This window comes from Oncorhynchus tshawytscha, linkage group LG01 (assembly GCF_018296145.1).
Source record: "Oncorhynchus tshawytscha isolate Ot180627B linkage group LG01, Otsh_v2.0, whole genome shotgun sequence".
NCBI lineage: Eukaryota > Metazoa > Chordata > Actinopteri > Salmoniformes > Salmonidae > Oncorhynchus > Oncorhynchus tshawytscha.
In genome coordinates, this window is record NC_056429.1 from 6,366,732 (window position 1) to 6,385,946 (window position 19,215).

A 19,215-nucleotide genomic window follows, 5' to 3' on the forward strand; every position below is an offset into this window, starting at 1 on the left:
TAATAATCAAGAATAGGTTACTTCCAGAACCACTTGGTTATCAGTTTGACTTTGCTGGTGATGTTAATTTGACCAAAAATGTGCATCTGTTGCACCATGGACACTAAAGTCATCATAACTAGCCAACTTTTCTTGTCTGGTTAGCCTAATGTTTTTTTACAGGGTTGGTGGTGGTTATGTCCCATATTGAAAACAGTGGAATTGTGTCATCGTAATTCATCAGTAGGTCTCCACCAGGGACATGTTTTACCTGTCATTGGGCCTTCATGTGTTTGCTACAGTGCTTTTGTTAATTCAGGTCTTCATGTGTTTGCTACAGTGCTTTTGTTAATTCAGGTCTTCATGTGTTTGCTACAGTACTTTCTTCATTCGGGTCTTGAGAAAGGCTGAAACGTCCAAATGAAACCGTCTCAACTATATCCCCTTCTTATTTTGTCTGTAGTATGTAACTATAGGGGATATTTTTACTGTGTGGCACTGATCTTTATAATGTCATTTTTTTAAATTATAAACTGGGAAATAACTTATGATACTTTGTTTGATTTGGTTTTGTCTGTTTAGTAGGCATTTCTTAACATTTTCACACACTCAAACTTAACACAGTTTGAAGCTATAAAGTTTGTTTCCTCTCAGTGTGGTTGTTTAGAAAACAATAACATAAATCAATCAAATTAATTAATAAACCACCTTTTAAATCAGCAGTTGTCACAAAACACACACAACAACCTAATTATGAAATTGCACCGAATTATTGACAAAACATCAGATGTGATTGGTCACACCAATAATTGGGCAGAAGATCAGAATGGTTTAAGTGCAGCCATTAAGTCTCTTAAAGTCAAGAGGTCTGTCGTTTTGTTTTAATATATAATCAATGTTCCAGGAAGTCAGAGAGAAGTACCTGCCGTGCTCACCAATCGATCAGAATAATGTATCATCTGTCTATCTACATATTGATAGTGTTTGGGCTAATGTACTGCCTCTACCTGCTCACCAGTCAATCAGCTTAATGTACTGCCTCTACCTGCTCACCAGTCAATCAGCTTAATGTACTGCCTCTACCTGCTCACCAGTCAATCAGCCTAATGTACTGTCTCTACCTGCTCATCAATCAATAAGCCTAATGTACTGTCTCTACCTGCTCATCAATCAATAAGCCTAATGTACTGTCTCTACCTGCTCACCAGTCAATCAGCTTAATGTACTGACTCTACCTGCTCATCAATCAATAAGCCTAATGTACTGTCTCTACCAGCTCAATGTCTCTCTGATGCATCCATTTACAACGTTTACCATTGGGCCCATATTTTGATAAGGATCTGGACTGCCCTAATTGCCATGATTGTTAGAAGCCCCTTTAACCTGGATACATGAACAATAAACACATTAATAGCAAGGCACATCAATGACCTAACTTCATGCTGACGGCTAAGACTTCGTATAATCTAACTCCTCTCAGGAGCTTGTTATCACCTGAAGGCATCATTATGTTTGACTAATATTCGGTAGAGGAACACTGAGCTAACAGAAATGCCCATTAGAATCACAGACAGACAGAACACTGGCAGAACACTGACAGTCAGACAGAACACTGACGGTCAGACAGAATACTGACAGTCAGACAGAATACTGACAGAACACTGACAGTCAGACAGAACACTGACAGTCAGACAGAACACAGACAGAATACTGACAGTCAGACAGAATACTGACAGAACACTGACATTCAGACAGAACACTGACAGTCAGACAGAACACAGACAGAACACTGACAGTCAGACAGAACACAGACAGAACACTGACAGTCAGACAGAACACAGACAGAACACTGGCAGAACACTGGCAGAACACTGACAGTCAGACAGAACACTGACAGAACACGGACAGTCAGGCAGAACACAGACAGAACACTGACAGTCAGACAGAACACGGACAGTCAGACAGAACACTGACAGTTTGACAAAACACTGACAGTCAGACAGAACACGGACAGAACACTGACAATCAGACAGAATATGGACAGTCAGACAGAACACTGACAGTCAGACAGAATATGGACAGTCAGACAGAACACTGACAGTCAGACAGAACACAGACAGAACACTGACAGATCACTAACAGTCAGACAGAACACTGACAGTCAGACAGAACACTGACAGTCAGTCAGAACATGGACAGTCAGACAGAACACTGACAGTTTGACAGTCAGACAGAACACTGACAGTTAGACAACACTGACAGTTAGATAGAACAGACAGAACACTGACAATCAGACAGAATATGGACAGTCAGACAGAACACAGCCAAAACAGTGATAGATCACGGACAGTCAGACAGAACACTGACAGAACACAGACAGTTAGACAGAACACTGACAGTTAGACAGAACACTGACAGTCAGACAGAATATGGACAGTCAGACAGAACACTGACAGTCAGACAGAACACTGACAGAACACTGACAGATCACTGACATTCAGACAGAATATGGACAGTCAGACAGAACACAGACAGAACACTGACAGATCACTGACATTCAGACAGAAAACAGACAGAACACTGACAGATCACTGACATTCAGACAGAATATGGACAGTCAGACAGAACACAGACAGAACACTGACAGATCACTGACATTCAGACAGAAAACAGACAGAACACTGACAGATCACTGACATTCAGACAGAATATGGACAGTCAGACAGAACACTGACAGAACACTGACAGATCACTGACATTCAGACAGAATATGGACAGTCAGACAGAACACTGACAGAACACTGACAGATCACTGACAGTCAGACAGAATATGGACAGTCAGACAGAACACAGACAGAACACTGACAGATCACTGACATTCAGACAGAAAACAGACAGAACGCTGACAGAACACTAACAGTCAGACAGAAAACAGACAGAACACTGACAGAAAACAGACAGAATGCTGACAGAACACTGACACTTAGACAGAACACTGACAGAACACTGACAGTTAGACAGAACACTGACAGTTAGACAGAACACTGACAGTCAGACAGAATATGGACAGTCAGACAGAACACAGACAGAACACTGACAGATCACTGACATTCAGACAGAAAACAGACAGAATGCTGACAGAACACTGACAGTCAGACAGAAAACAGACAGAACACTGACAGAATGCTGACAGAATGCTGACAGAACACCGCCAGTCAGAAAGAACGCTGACAGAACACTGACAGAACGCTGACAGACCGCTGACAGAATGCTGACAGAACGCTGAATGTTCCACTGAATTCCGCTTCTCCTTCATGTTCTAACTAGGTGTTACGCAACACTCTGTCTCTGGGGTTGTGTCCTAAATGTCACACTATTCCCTCTCAAGGTTCCACTAGTCCGTACCGATCTAGGTAGATCCGCTTTCAGGTTTAATGCCCCAATTCTTGGAATAACCTGCAGAACTCCTTTAATCTTGATTCTCTGGTGCTGCCAGGGCAGTTTAACACTCGAGTATTAAATGTGTTGAATGAGTTGCAGTTGTTTTGAGTGAATGAAGAGACTATTGTGGTTGAAATGTTTCAAGTTGTAATTTAAAAAAATGTATTTTGTTATCTTTGTTAGAGTGATAATTTTGTACTGTTGTGTTGTTGTATTACTGTGTGCTCAGGGCCCCTTTAAAAATTAGACACTGGTCTGAATGGGTTTCCCTGACAAAATAAATATATGTAGTACCAGTAAAAAGGTTGGACACACCTAATCCTTCAAGGTTTTTTAAAATCTATTTTGTACATTTTAAAATAATAGCGAAGACATCAGAACTTTGAAATAACACATATGGAACCATGTAGTAACCAAAAAAGTGTTCAACAATTCAAAATATATTTAATATTTGAGATTCTTCAAGGTAGTCACCCTTTGCCTTGATGACAGATTTGCACACTCTTGGCATTCTCTCAACCAGCTTTTTGTTCTTGTTAACTGACTTGGCTAGTTAAATAAAGGTACAAAAAAAATGCCATTGAAACTATGAAACATGTTGAAGAACAATCTGGCCTTAATGGCCGTGTACTCTTATAATCTCCACCTGGCACAGCCAGAAGAGGACTGGCCACCCCTCAGAGCCTGGTTCCTCTCTAGGTTTCTTCCTAGGTTCCTGCCTTTTCTAGGGAGTTTTTCCTAGCTACTGTGCTTCTACATATGTATATATATATATATATATATATATATATATATATATATATATATATATATATATATATATATATATTTTTATTTACCCGTTTACCCAATATGGGGGATTGGAAATGAGGCAGACATTTACATTGATAGAAGCCACAAAAATGACAAAATTATCTCTGTTAGCTACCTAGAACCAGGACTGGCATTACAATTATTATTTAGGGAAACAGTTATTGTGAACTATCTTATACTGTCCCTAACATCATTACCCCATAGCAACAGGAATGAATAAACACTGTCCCCAACCTTCCCCCCCACAAACAACTGCAGATGAAGACTTCATCAGCTGAAGTGAAGACTTGATGTGTGAATGCATATTGTGGTGGTTCATTTCTTTACTAACAAATGAGGAGAGACAAACTTATCACACAAGTCAGAGTTATACTTAAACTAGATCTTTAAATCATACTGGAGCCATGTCTACCTGGTACCGTATAGAACATAAACATTAACTCATGCTCTTTATCACCCAAAAGACATGGTAAATGTCCTGTCAGTGTTAAATCTCCCAGAGGCCCATCCTCAGTAGAACACACACATAGTAGTTAACAGAATAATCTGTTACATAAACAACCATTTGATGCAATAAACGTATTACAACAATCTTGCAATTTTCCACGATAATGTACAGTTGTAGCTGTTTGGGAACGCATGGTCAACTTGAGCAAGAATGGGGAGATTTGATTAACCAATGTCATGTCCTAGCTGATGGAGCTCAGATACACCCCTTTCCCCTGAAACACGTTGTGACCATTTTCCCAAGCATCTCCGAGCAGTCAGACCTTTTGATTATTTTGTGCCGCCAGGGTCACAATAATTTGCCCCCTTATCTGATTGTCTGAGTGTGACCCCCTCTCCATGGGTTACTGCAGCTAGTGTTGCCAGCACTGTCACTACCTGGGTGGAGGCACTCCACCGGAATTCCCACCGGCTAGGTACAAGGTGGACAAGATTCTCATTAGCAGCTTTGAGAAATTCCTTGTATGTAATGCTCACCCACCCGGGGGCTTTGGCCTTGTTGGACCAACCCTGTCAGGCAGGGTCAAACCATTTTTATTTTTTACTCACTTAACTCACCACACTTCTACAATCACAAAACACACACCCTATCTTCCAGCACCCCCCCGCCCCCCCATAAATACCCTCACATACTCACATACTGTATACACCCTCACATACCACATAATGTGCCTTCTATGTCTTCTGTTTGCTGTGTTTTTATCTTTACCATGTTGATTCCTGCCTAATTTCAGGCTTTTGAGTACTTTAAATCAAAGTCAAATCAAATGTATTTATAAAGCCCTTCTTACATCAGCTGATATCTCAAAGTGCTGTATAGAAACCCTGCCTAAAACCACAAACAGCAAGCAATGCAGGTGTAGAAGCACGACGGTGGCTAGGAAAAACTCCCTAGAAAGGCCAGAACCTAGGAAGAAACCTAGAGAGGAACCAGGCTCTGAGGGGTGGCCAGTCCTCTTCTGGCTGTGCCAGGTGGAGATTATAACAGAACATGGTCAAGATGTTCAAATGTTCATTGATGACCAGCAGGGTCAAACAATAATATTCACAGTGGTTGTCAAGGTGGCAACAGATCAGCACCTCAGGAGTAAATGTCATTTGGCTTTTTATAGCCGATCATTCAGAGTATCTCTACCGCTCCTGCTGTCTCTAGAGAGTTGAAAACAGCAGGTCTGGGACAGGTAGCATGTCCGGTGAACAGGTCAGGGTGCCATAGCCGCAGGCAGAACAGTTGAAACTGGAGCAGCAGCACGACCAAGTGGACTGGGGACAGCAAGGAGTCATCAGGCCAGTTAGTCCTGAGGCATGGTCCTAGGGCTCAGGTCCTCCGAGAGAGAGAAAGAAAGAGAGAAAGAAAGAGAGAAACAGAGAGAAAATTTGAGAGAGCATACTTAAATTCACACAGGACACCGGATAAGACAGGAGAAATACTCCAGATATAACAGACTGACCCTAGCCCCCTACACATAAACTACTGCAGCATAAATACTGGAGGCTGAGAAAAGAGGGGTCGAGAGACACTGTGGCCCCGTCCGATGATACCCCGGACAGGGCCAAACAGGCAGGATAAAACCCCACCCACTTTGCCAAAGCACAGCCCCCACAACACTAGAGGAATATCTTCAACCTACCAACTTACCATCCTGAGACGAGGCCAAGTATAGCCCGCAAAGATCTCCGCCACGGCACAACCCAAGGGGGAGGCACCAACCCAGACAGGAAGATCACGTCAGTGACTCAACCCACTCAAGTGATGCACCCCTCCTAGGGACGGCATGGAAGAGCACCAGCAAGCCAGTGACTCAGCCCCTGTAATAGGGTTAGAGGCAGAGAATCCCTGTGGAGAGAGGGGAACTGGCCAGGCAGAGACAGCAAGGGCGGTTCGTTGCTCCAGTGCCTTTCCGTTCACCTGCACTCTCCTGGGCCAGACTACACTCAATCATAGGACCTACTGAAGAGATGAGTCTTCATTAAAGACTTAAAGTTGACACCAAGTCTGCGTCTCTCACATTCCATAAAAATGGAGCTCTATAGGAGCTAAGCTGTTCTAAGCTGTTTGCTTAGAAATTCTAGGGACAGTTAGGAGGCCTGTGTCTTGTGACCGTAACATACGTGTAGGTATGTACGGTAGGACCAAATCGGAAAGATAGGTATGAACAAGCCCATGTAATGCTTTGTAGGTTAGCAGTAAAACCTTGAAATCAGCCCTTGACTTAACAGGAAGCCAGTGTAGAGAGGCTAGCACTGGAGTAATATGATACATTTTTTGGGTTCTAGTCAAGATTCTAGAAGCCGTGTTTAGCACTAACTGAAGTTTATTTAGTGCTTTATCTGGGAAGCTAGAAAGTAGAACATTGCAGTAGTCTAATCTAGAAGTGACAAAAGCACGGATACATTTTTATGCATCATTTTTGGACAGAAAGTTTCTGATTTTTGCAATGTAGATGGAAATAGCTGTCCTTGAAACAGTCTTGATATGTTCGTCAAAAGAGAGAACAGGGTCCAGAGTAACGCCAAGGTCCTTCAGTTTTATTTGAGACGACTGTACAACCATCAAGATTAATTGTCAGATTCAACAGAAGATCTCTTTGTTTCTTGCAACCTAGAACTAGCATCTCTGTTTTGAAGTTGAAAAGTAGAACATTTGCAGCCATCCACTTCCTTATGTCTGAAACTCAGGCTTCCAGCGAGGGCAATTTTGGGGCTTCACCATGTTTCATCGAAATGTACAGCTGTGTGTCATCCGCATAGCAGTGAAAGATAACATTATGTTTCCGAATGACATCACCTGTCACGACTTCCACCGAAGTCGGTTCCTCTCCTTGTTCGGGCGGCGATTGGCGCTCAGCGTCACCGGTCTTCTAGCCATCGTCGATCCACTTTTCATTTGTTTTGTCTTGTTTTCCTACACACCTGGTTCTCATTTCCCTCATTACGTGTTGTGTATTTAACCCTTGGTTCCCACCAATTCTTTGTGTGGAATTGTTTGTTGTAAGTGCTTATGTAACCGATTTGAAATGGCTAGCTAGTTAGCGGTGGTGCGCACTAATAGCGTTTCAATCGGTGACGGCACTCACTCTGAGATCTTGAAGTAGAGGTTCCCCTTGCTCTGCAAGGGCTGCGGCTTTTGTGGAGCGATGGGTAATGATGTTTCATGGGTGTCAGTTGTTGATGTGCTCAGAGGGTCCCTGGTTTGAGCCCGCGTCGGGGCGAGGGGATGGAAGTTATACTGTTACACTTGTGCACATGTTTACTGGTGTGCGTCGGGTTTTGTACCCATGTTGGTTTATTCTTTATGCCGTTGGTTTTTAAATTAAAACTGCTCCGGCTATTACCTATTTCTGCTCTCCTGCGTCTGACTTCCCTGCCACCAGTTACGCACCCCATTACATCAACAAGAGTTAAAATATATAGTGAAAACAATAGTGGTCCTAAAACGGAACCTTGAGAAACATCGGAATTTACAGTTGATTTTTTTTGGAGGACAAACCATCCACAGAGACAAAACTGATATCTTTCCGACAGATAAGATCTAAACCAGGCCAGAATTTGTCCGTGTAGACCAATTTGGGTTTTACTTTAGGGTTCCAGTTCCTTCTATTTTAAAGATGTATTATTTAAATAATGATCCATTCTTCTAATTGCGACTCTTATCAATTTATAAACACTGTCAATAGAAAGTCGAATACCAATTATTTTACAACATTCCCTTTCTTGAATGGTGGGGTGTATTCGTTGTTGTTTTTCTTTATCAATTGTTGTTTTCTATTGTTTTCCTGTTTTTTATTACAATCTCTACCATGGATAGTATTGGGTGTTCCACTATTACAATCTCTACCATGGATAGTATTGGGTGTTCCACTATTACAATCTCTACCATGGATAGTATTGGGTGTTCCACTATTACAATCTCTACCATGGATAGTATTGGGTGTTCCACTATTACAATCTCTACCATGGATAGTATTGGGTGTTCCATTATTACAATCTCTACCATGGATAGTATTGGGTGTTCCATTATTACAATCTCTACCATGGATAGTATTGGGTGTTCCATTTATTACATGGATCTCTACCATGGATAGTATTGGGTGTTCCACTATTACAATCTCTACCATGGATAGTATTTACAATCTCTACCATGGATAGTGTTCCATTTATTACAATCTCTACCATGGATAGTATTGGGTGTTCCACTATTACAATCTCTACCATGGATAGTATTGGGTGTTCCACTATTACAATCTCTACCATGGATATTATTGGGTGTTCCACTATTACAATCTCTACCATGGATAGTATTGGGTGTTCCACTATTACAATCTCTACCATGGATAGTATTGGGTGTTCCACTATTACAATCTCTACCATGGATAGTATTGGGTTTTCCATTATTCCATCCCTAACATGGATAGTAGTATTTTTTCATTTAGATCATATTGCACTCACCACCAGGCCTTTCACAGAGGACTGGGTGTTGAACCTGCTCTGCGTTCACTTATCTGGTTTCCTGGTGTTGTTGGCAAAGCTTTTGTGGAGTGACAGGAAACAATGCTTCGTGGGTGACAGTTGTCGATGTGTTCAGAGGGTCACTGGTTCGAGCCCAGGTTGAGGCAAGGAGAGGGATGGACGCAACACTGTTATACTTTCTGGTTTTCATCATAAAACATCCAGATTCCATCCCATACATTCAGATACTGTCAAATCAGACTTGACATTAGGTCTGTGGCTGGGAGACAAACGGGTATGAGGTGGCCTGGTTTGTCACCCAGCTCTCATGTTATTTATTTAACCTTTATTTAACTAGGCAAGTCAGTTAAGAACAAATTCTTATTTACAACGACGGCCTAACCCTAATAATGATGAGGCTTCTAAATCTATTAGTGTACTGTAAATCTTCTAGAGTACTATAAATCTTGTCTCCAAATTGTACTTGCTATACTGCAATCACACACCTTAAAACAACAACAACAATGGTTGCTAGGGGTGGCAGGCAGCCTAGTGGTTAGAGCGTTGGACTAGTAACCGTAAAGGGTGCAAGTTCAAATCCCCTGAACTGCCCCTGAACAAGGCAGTTAACCCACTGTTCCTAGGCCGTTATTGAAAATAAGAATTTGTTCTTAACTGACTTGCCTCGTAAAATAAACTTTGATTAGCTGAATCAGGCAGTCAAGGAAGTAGTCATTAGAAGTGATCGTGGCTAATGTATTTAATTGTAAACCTACTAAATATTTGATCAGTGGGAAAGATTGCAATACTTATTTATTAATGTATGCCACAAAGAGTTGCTTTTGAATGCCTGATTAAAAAACCAGGGCTCGTATTCACAAAGCATTTCACAGTAGGAATGCTGATCCTAGATCAGCTCTCCCACCTTCTGAGACACTTTGTGAACATGTGCCCTGATAAAACTAGGTCCCCATTGTCCACCATTAGTGTCATGTATCATCAGCTTGTTATCAGCGTGCAGAGGAATGTTAAATAGATGTTAAAAATGCATGAGGTCCAGCCCAGCAAGCCAGCAACATGAGGTCCAGCCCAGCAAGCCAGCAACATGAGGTCCAGCCCAGCAAGCCAGCAACATGAGAGGGAGAGAAAAGACCAGAGTAGCAATATTCTGATCTACTAAAGGTTTGATTTTTCCAACAATATTAAGACTTAAACTTCAAACCACAAAGGGCTTAAAGATAAGTGGCCCCTCTCTCTCCCTTCTTTAAGATGTAGAAGATTTAAATGAGAGTATGTCCATTGTTAGGTTTGGGAATGTTTAAACTAACAAGATACGGCGACAGCGAAAGGTAGTCTAGTGGTGAGAGCGTTGGGCCAGTAACCCAAAGGTTGCAAGATTGAATCCCCGAGCTGACAAGGTAAACATCTGTTGTTCTGCCCCTGAACAAGACAGTTAACCCACTGTTCTTAGGCTGTCATTGTAAATAAGAATTTGTTCTTAACTGACTTGCCTGGTTAAAGAAAGAAAGAGCAACTCCTAAGTACCCTGAAGGACTGTAGCTCTTGGAAGTACAACAGTGTGAGTGTGTGTGTATAAACAATAGAGAACAAACTGTTAAAGGCTCAAAAGTTGATTGGTTTATTTATGCTGTGATACCTCCCTTCCAGGGTCATGTCTTCAGGAGTGGCAGCAGCCTCTGCTGGAGGAGAAGGAAGACTCGAGCCCAGGCTCCATAAGGACCAGGAGTGGCAGGCAGCCTCTGCTGCAGGAGGAAGGCCCAGAATCCTTAAGGACCAGGGGAGGCAGGCAACGTGTCCTTCCGCAGCCACGGCCCTGTCTGAGCCACTCCTCATCCTGGAGTTCCTCCCTAGCTAGCAGCCTTCACACTGGAGACGCTGAGACAGATCACGACTCTGGTGAGTGAGTCACTCATGCTGCACGTTAGACCTCTGACAACATATCTCTTGCATAAACCTCTCTCTGTGCAGTTCCAGGTAGTTTTGGTTATCATTGTAAAGAGATTAAGACTGGTGAGTTTCTCATAGATAGCTGACTGTCACAGTGGGACAGTGGGACTTTCCTCTGTAGCCAAAGCATAATCCAGATATAGTCCAGATATAGTCCATGTATAGTCAGATATAGTCCAAGTATAGTCCATGTACAGTCCATGTATAGTCAGATATAGTCCATGTATAGTCAGATATAGTCCATGTATAGTCAGATATAGTCCAGATATAGTCCATGTATAGTCAGATATAGTCAGGTATAGTCCAGACATAATCCAGATATAGTCCAGATATAGTCCAGGTATAGTCCATGTATAGTCAAATATAGTCCAGATATAGTCCATGTATAGTCAGATATAGCCCAGGTATAGTCCAGATATAGTCCAAGTATAGTCCATGTATAGTCCAGATATAGTCAAGGTATAGTCCAGATATAGCCCAGGTATAGTCCAGATATAGTCCAGGTATAGTCCATGTATAGTCCAGATATAGTCCAGATATAGTCAAGGTATAGTCCAGGTATAGTCCAGATATAGTCCAGGTTTAAGCATTGTCAGGTATGGGTTAACATTGAGAATATGTAAAAATGTAAGTTGATTTGCATTTTGTTCATTTGAAATGCAAAGAAACACCCTCCTGGTCATTGGTTAACAAGACATGAATACTGGTGGTAGGTTAACACACGACATGAATACTGGTGGTAGGTTAACACACGACATGAATACTGGTGGTAGGTTAACACACGACATGAATACTGGTGATAGGTTAACACGAGATGAATACTGGTGGTAGGTTAACACAAGACATGAATACTGGTGGTAGGTTAACACAAGACATGAATACTGTTATAGGTTAATGAATACTGGTCAACTATCAAAACATAATATTGTCTGATAGCCTAATGATGATGACTTTGTGATGTGGATGACAGTGAGACTATCCTTTCGTGTGTGTGTGTGTGTGCGCGTGTGTACAACACCCCCATCATCAGCACATCAGAGGTAGCTATCTGGACAGCAGCAAATCAAATCTCTGACAGAAATGACTTGCCTCAGTAGCTTCCTGTTTTGGTCTAGCTGTCTACAAGGACATTTAGTGAGAAAGCTTCTGCCCTGTTCAATTATTTCTCCAAGCTGCTGGTAAAATTACCATATCAGCAAATTGCTGCTGTTGCTATCTGTGGCTGAGTGCTTTCTGAAGAGGCGGGGCATCGATAGTAATGTATTTAAAACTCCTGATCATACTGTGTGTGTTCGTTGTGAGTGATGCTGTGTTCATGATTTTCTACTTTGAGGGTGAAAAAGAGCGCCACCATGTGGTGGTCTCTGATAGAGGTGCCGGGTTTGGATTCTAGGTGCAGCTGTCCCAGAGTCCCAGTTAGAGGGCTGATAATGGGCCGCAGGAGACAGGGATACAGCATACACTTTATTTTGACACACACACACACATATAGCAAACAGATAGGCACACACACACACCGAACAGACTGACACACACACAGCAAACAGACAGGCACACACACACACCGAACAGACTGACACACACACACACACAGCAACCAAAGAAGGGGAAACTAGTAGTCGTGTTAGTGGTTGGTTGTAGTTAACAGGGAGAAATTAAGATAATGTATTACACTGCAGTAATAGCAGGCTAATGAACGATACCAACTCTAACAATGCTATGCTAGCAGTAGTACACAGCAGTAATAGCAGGCTAATGAATGATAACAACTCTAACAATGCTATGCTAGCAGTAGTACACAGCAGTAATAGCAGGCTAATGAATGATAACAACTCTAACAATGCTATGCTATGCTAGCAGTAGTACACAGCAGTAATAGCAGGCTAATGAATGATAACAACTCTAACAATGCTATGCTATGCTAGCAGTAGTACACAGCAGTAATAGCAGGCTAATGAACGATACCAATTCTAACAATGCTATGCTAGCAGTAGCACTCAGCAGTAATAGCAGGCTAATGAATGATAACAACTCTAACAATGCTATGCTAGCAGTAGCACACAGCAGTAATAGCAGGCTAATGAATGATAACAACTCTAACAATACTATGCTAGCAGTAGCACACAGCAGTAATAGCAGGCTAATGAATGATAACAACTCTAACAATGCTATGCTAGCAGTAGTACACAGCAGTAATATCAGGCTAATGAATGATAACAACTCTAACAATGCTATGCTAGCAGTAGTACACAGCATAAGGTGACCAGATTTCTGAAATGAAAACCGGGGACATTTTCAGTTCGGCGGTCAATATATCATTAAAATATCCAATGTTATTATCTATGACATAAAAAAAGGGGAACAATTCCGGTTTCATGTATTTAGTCTAACAGGCACACTGTGACAGAGAAAACAACTATACTACAGAAACACTACAGACAAGACAGAACTGATCTGAACAGCCATTCAGTGGTCCTGCTAGAATAAGAACAGAAGAGAACATGAGCAAAATTGGAAAAAAACAAACAGATAATAGTATATGTGAAATACTTAACAACATAATAAAGAAATAAGATTCTGATGTGATTGGTAACTACATAATATACTTATACCAACCTAATCTGTATATTTCTCAGAAGAATGTATTTTCTTCAGGATTGCTCTGTCTTTGGCCAGCTTCTCCATGAACTCCTGGCAGGGGAGGTTGAAGTTTGTCTTCACAATAAGCACAGCCTTGATGGTAGGAACAGTGAACCTATTTCTTGCTGCTGTCCATAGATCATTAATTTGGGAGAACACTCTCTCGACTGGTGCATTACTTCCAGGTAAGCACATGACAACAGACACTAATCTAGCCACGTTAGTGTGTGTGATGTCGTTCTCTTTGAAGTGGGTAAACACCGTGCTCCATCTCTGACTAAGCGGTGTCTCAGATGTTTTCCATTCTTTAAGCGATCCCCCCTTTCGGAACTCTTGCAGGCCAGTAACCTCGTCACACAATGCATCCTCATTGATGGTCACATTGGAGCATTTTTCCTGCAGTGTGACTGGTGCCTCCTGGATCTCTTCCCATAGAGGATGCCTTTTTAAAAGGAGACCATGTAAATCCTTTAGATTATCTGTGTGCTTTCCCCATGCTTGCAAGTAGTTCACAGCCGTAGTGAAGAATGATTGGGATGTTTTGAGAAAGCTCTTTAGACATGGCTCCATTTCCCTCTAGCTCTCTCAGAAGTCCTCTGACCAAAACTGGAATGAAGTTGTCATCACGTCTTGCAGTGAATTTTGCCTCAACGTTTCTCAGAATTGCAGCTGACTCCACAGCACAGTGGTCCTGGCCTCCAAGCATCTTGATCGTGTTACTGAATACGGTCAAGTTTCCATGGACAAAGGCCAGCCAAAGTTCAGTCAGTGGATCTTCGAACATTGTTCACAGGACAACAGGGCATTTGTCATCAGAAATAAAAAAGGATTTCAATGGCACATACATTTTCAGCACACTTTCTAGAGCAGGGAGCAGGGACATCCAGCGAACATAGCTGTGTCCTATAATACTATGGTAGTCCTGGCCAACAAACTCACAAAAGCCCTTCAATCTTTTACCTCTGACGGTGAAAATATGAACATATCCAAATATGTTTGTGAGCAGGTACTCAACATCATATCCAAAGCTGTTCTGGCCGTGTTATGAATGATGTGGGCAGGACAACCTCAGCCAATCACCTCCCGCTGTTATGAATGATGTGGGCAGGACAACCTCAGCCAATCACCTCCCGCTGTTATGAATGATGTGGGCAGGACAACCTCAGCCAATCACCTCCCGCTGTTATGAATGATGTGGGCAGGACAACCTCAGCCAATCACCTCCCGCTGTTATGAATGATGTGGGCAGGACAACCTCAGCCAATCACCTCCCGCTGTTATGAATGATGTGGGCAGGACAACCTAAGCCAATCACCTCCCGCTGTTATGAATGATGTGGGCAGGACAACCTAAGCCAATCACCTCCCGCTGTTATGAATGATGTGGGCAGGACAACCTCAGCCAATCACCTCCCGCTGTTATGAATGATGTGGGCAGGACAACCTCAGCCAATCACCTCCCGCTGTTATGAATGATGTGGGCAGGACAACCTAAGCCAATCACCTCCCGCTGTTATGAATGATGTGGGCAGGACAACCTCAGCCAATCACCTCCCGCTGTTATGAATGATGTGGGCAGGACAACCTCAGCCAATCACCTCCCGCTGTTATGAATGATGTGGGCAGGACAACCTCAGCCAATCACCTCCCGCTGTTATGAATGATGTGGGCAGGACAACCTCAGCCAATCACCTCCCGCTGTTATGAATGATGTGGGCAGGACAACCTCAGCCAATCACCTCCCGCTGTTATGAATGATGTGGGTAGGACAACCTCAGCCAATCACCTCCCGCTGTTATGAATGATGTGGGCAGGACAACCTCAGCCAATCACCTCCCGCTGTTATGAATGATGTGGGCAGGACAACCTCAGCCAATCACCTCCCGCTGTTATGAATGATGTGGGCAGGACAACCTAAGCCAATCACCTCCCGCTGTTATGAATGATGTGGGCAGGACAACCTCAGCCAATCACCTCCCGCTGTTATGAATGATGTGGGCAGGACAACCTCAGCCAATCACCTCCCGCTGTTATGAATGATGTGGGCAGGACAACCTCAGCCAATCACCTCCCGCTGTTATGGATGATGTGGGCAGGACAACCTCAGCCAATCACCTCCCGCTGTTATGAATGATGTGGGCAGGACAACCTCAGCCAATCACCTCCCGCTGTTATGAATGATGTGGGCAGGACAACCTCAGCCAATCACCTCCCGCTGTTATGAATGATGTGGGCAGGACAACCTCAGCCAATCACCTCCCGCTGTTATGAATGATGTGGGCAGGACAACCTAAGCCAATCACCTCCCGCTGTTATGAATGATGTGGGCAGGACAACCTCAGCCAATCACCTCCCGCTGTTATGAATGATGTGGGCAGGACAACCTCAGCCAATCACCTCCCGCTGTTATGAATGATGTGGGCAGGACAACCTAAGCCAATCACCTCCCGCTGTTATGAATGATGTGGGCAGGACAACCTCAGCCAATCACCTCCCGCTGTTATGAATGATGTGGGCAGGACAACCTCAGCCAATCACCTCCCGCTGTTATGAATGATGTGGGCAGGACAACCTCAGCCAATCACCTCCCGCTGTTATGAATGATGTGGGCAGGACAACCTCAGCCAATCACCTCCTGCTGTTATGAATGATGTGGGCAGGACAACCTCAGCCAATCACCTCCCGCTGTTATGAATGATGTGGGCAGGACAACCTCAGCCAATCACCTCCCGCTGTTATGAATGATGTGGGTAGGACAACCTCAGCCAATCACCTCCCGCTGTTATGAATGATGTGGGCAGGACAACCTCAGCCAATCACCTCCCGCTGTTATGAATGATGTGGGCAGGACAACCTCAGCCAATCACCTCCCGCTGTTATGAATGATGTGGGCAGGACAACCTAAGCCAATCACCTCCCGCTGTTATGAATGATGTGGGCAGGACAACCTCAGCCAATCACCTCCCGCTGTTATGAATGATGTGGGCAGGACAACCTCAGCCAATCACCTCCCGCTGTTATGAATGATGTGGGCAGGACAACCTCAGCCAATCACCTCCCGCTGTTATGGATGATGTGGGCAGGACAACCTCAGCCAATCACCTCCCGCTGTTATGAATGATGTGGGCAGGACAACCTCAGCCAATCACCTCCCGCTGTTATGAATGATGTGGGCAGGACAACCTCAGCCAATCACCTCCCGCTGTTATGAATGATGTGGGCAGGACAACCTCAGCCAATCACCTCCCGCTGTTATGAATGATGTGGGCAGGACAACCTCAGCCAATCACCTCCCGCTGTTATGAATGATGTGGGCAGGACAACCTCAGCCAATCACCTCCCGCTGTTATGAATGATGTGGGCAGGACAACCTCAGCCAATCACCTCCCGCTGTTATGAATGATGTGGGCAGGACAACCTCAGCCAATCACCTCCCGCTGTTATGAATGATGTGGGCAGGACAACCTCAGCCAATCACCTCCCGCTGTTATGAATGATGTGGGCAGGACAACCTCAGCCAATCACCTCCCGCTGTTATGAATGATGTGGGCAGGACAACCTCAGCCAATCACCTCCCGCTGTTATGAATGATGTGGGCAGGACAACCTAAGCCAATCACCTCCCGCTGTTATGAATGATGTGGGCAGGACAACCTCAGCCAATCACCTCCCGCTGTTATGAATGATGTGGGCAGGACAACCTCAGCCAATCACCTCCCGCTGTTATGAATGATGTGGGCAGGACAACCTAAGCCAATCACCTCCCGCTGTTATGAATGATGTGGGCAGGACAACCTCAGCCAATCACCTCCCGCTGTTATGAATGATGTGGGCAGGACAACCTCAGCCAATCACCTCCCGCTGTTATGAATGATGTGGGCAGGACAACCTCAGCCAATCACCTCCCGCTGTTATGAATGATGTGGGCAGGACAACCTCAGCCAATCACCTCCCGCTGTTATGAATGATGTGGGCAGGACAACCTCAGCCAATCACCTCCCGCTGTAGAGCATTTTTAACTTTGGTATGGACATTGACCCTCCCCAGCCTATTCAGTCCTCCAAAGTTGGTATTTGTTGTCGGCAGAGAATGTTTTCCAGGTTACATTTTTGGATGACCACCAGGACCTCAGCTGCAATTTCCTCTGCTGTTTTTCCATTCAATTCAACAAAATCAAACAGTTTTGTTTCCACAGATGTGTTGCCACCATATATCTGACAATATCTGACTACTACTGGCAGCAACTTTACATGTCCATGATTGGACGCATCAATGGACAGGGACACAAATTCAACCTGGTCTAGGTCCTGTGTTACCAAAGTAGTTGCCCATGTTGCTAACACGTTACTCACTATGGCGTCACATTTTGTCCTAGCACATGGCTCATAAAGCTTCCGTGTCAGTTGTGCTGTGCAGTCCATAGATCTGTAACTATGATTGTGTCGCATAGTGTGGTATGCAAAGACACCCTCCTGCACAGCTAAACCATATTCTTCTTTGGAAGGCTCTAACCTTCTTGAAGAATGTGGTGGCAGAGGGCAAACCAACACAGCCAATCAGAGAGGCTTTATGCTTTTTTCGTCTGCTGATGTTCTACCACTGCCGTTCTTCTCCGGCTGCCAATTGAAAGAGAGGAATTAGAAAGGTTGCAGTGAACCATTCTATCGTCTTGACCTGAGCGTATAAATGGAAAATCTCTCATCATGTTTTTCATAAACAGTCTATTTCCGTTTCTTGGAAAGAGTCATTTGTATCTCCTCTGTCTGTTCTTCACTCTCCTTGTGTCACTCTTCTTACTCTCTTAACTTTTTCTTCTCCTCCTCTTTTCTTCACTCGTCTTCCTGTCCTTCTCTTCACCTCACTCTTCTACACCCTCCTTGCTTCACTCTTTTTACTCCCTTAATTTTTCCTTCTCCTTCCTCTCCAATCTGTATTAATAAATTGCATAATATTAGATAAAATACTTTGGATAACAGATTCCCATTGCTTGCCTCATTTTTGTATTTTATCTCAAAAACATTGTTTGGAATAATAAATTGGCAGTCTCTGTAACCATATCTTCACTTTTCCTCCTCTGTCTCCTTCACTCTTCTTCCTATCCAGTCTTCCTCCTCTTCTTCCTATCCAGTCTTCCTCCTCTTCTTCCTATCCAGTCTTCCTCCTCTTCTTCCTCTCCAGTCTTCCTCCTCTTCTTCCTATCCAGTCTTCCTCCTCTTCTTCCTATCCAGTCTTCCTCCTCTTCTTCCTATCCAGTCTTCCTCCTCTTCTTCCTATCCAGTCTTCCTACACTTCTTCCTATCCAGTCTTCCTCCTCTTCTTCCTCTCCAGTCTTCCTCCTCTTCTTCCTCTCCAGTCTTCCTCCTCTTCTTCCTCTCCAGTCTTCCTCCTCTTCTTCCTCTCCAGTCTTCCTCCTCTTCTTC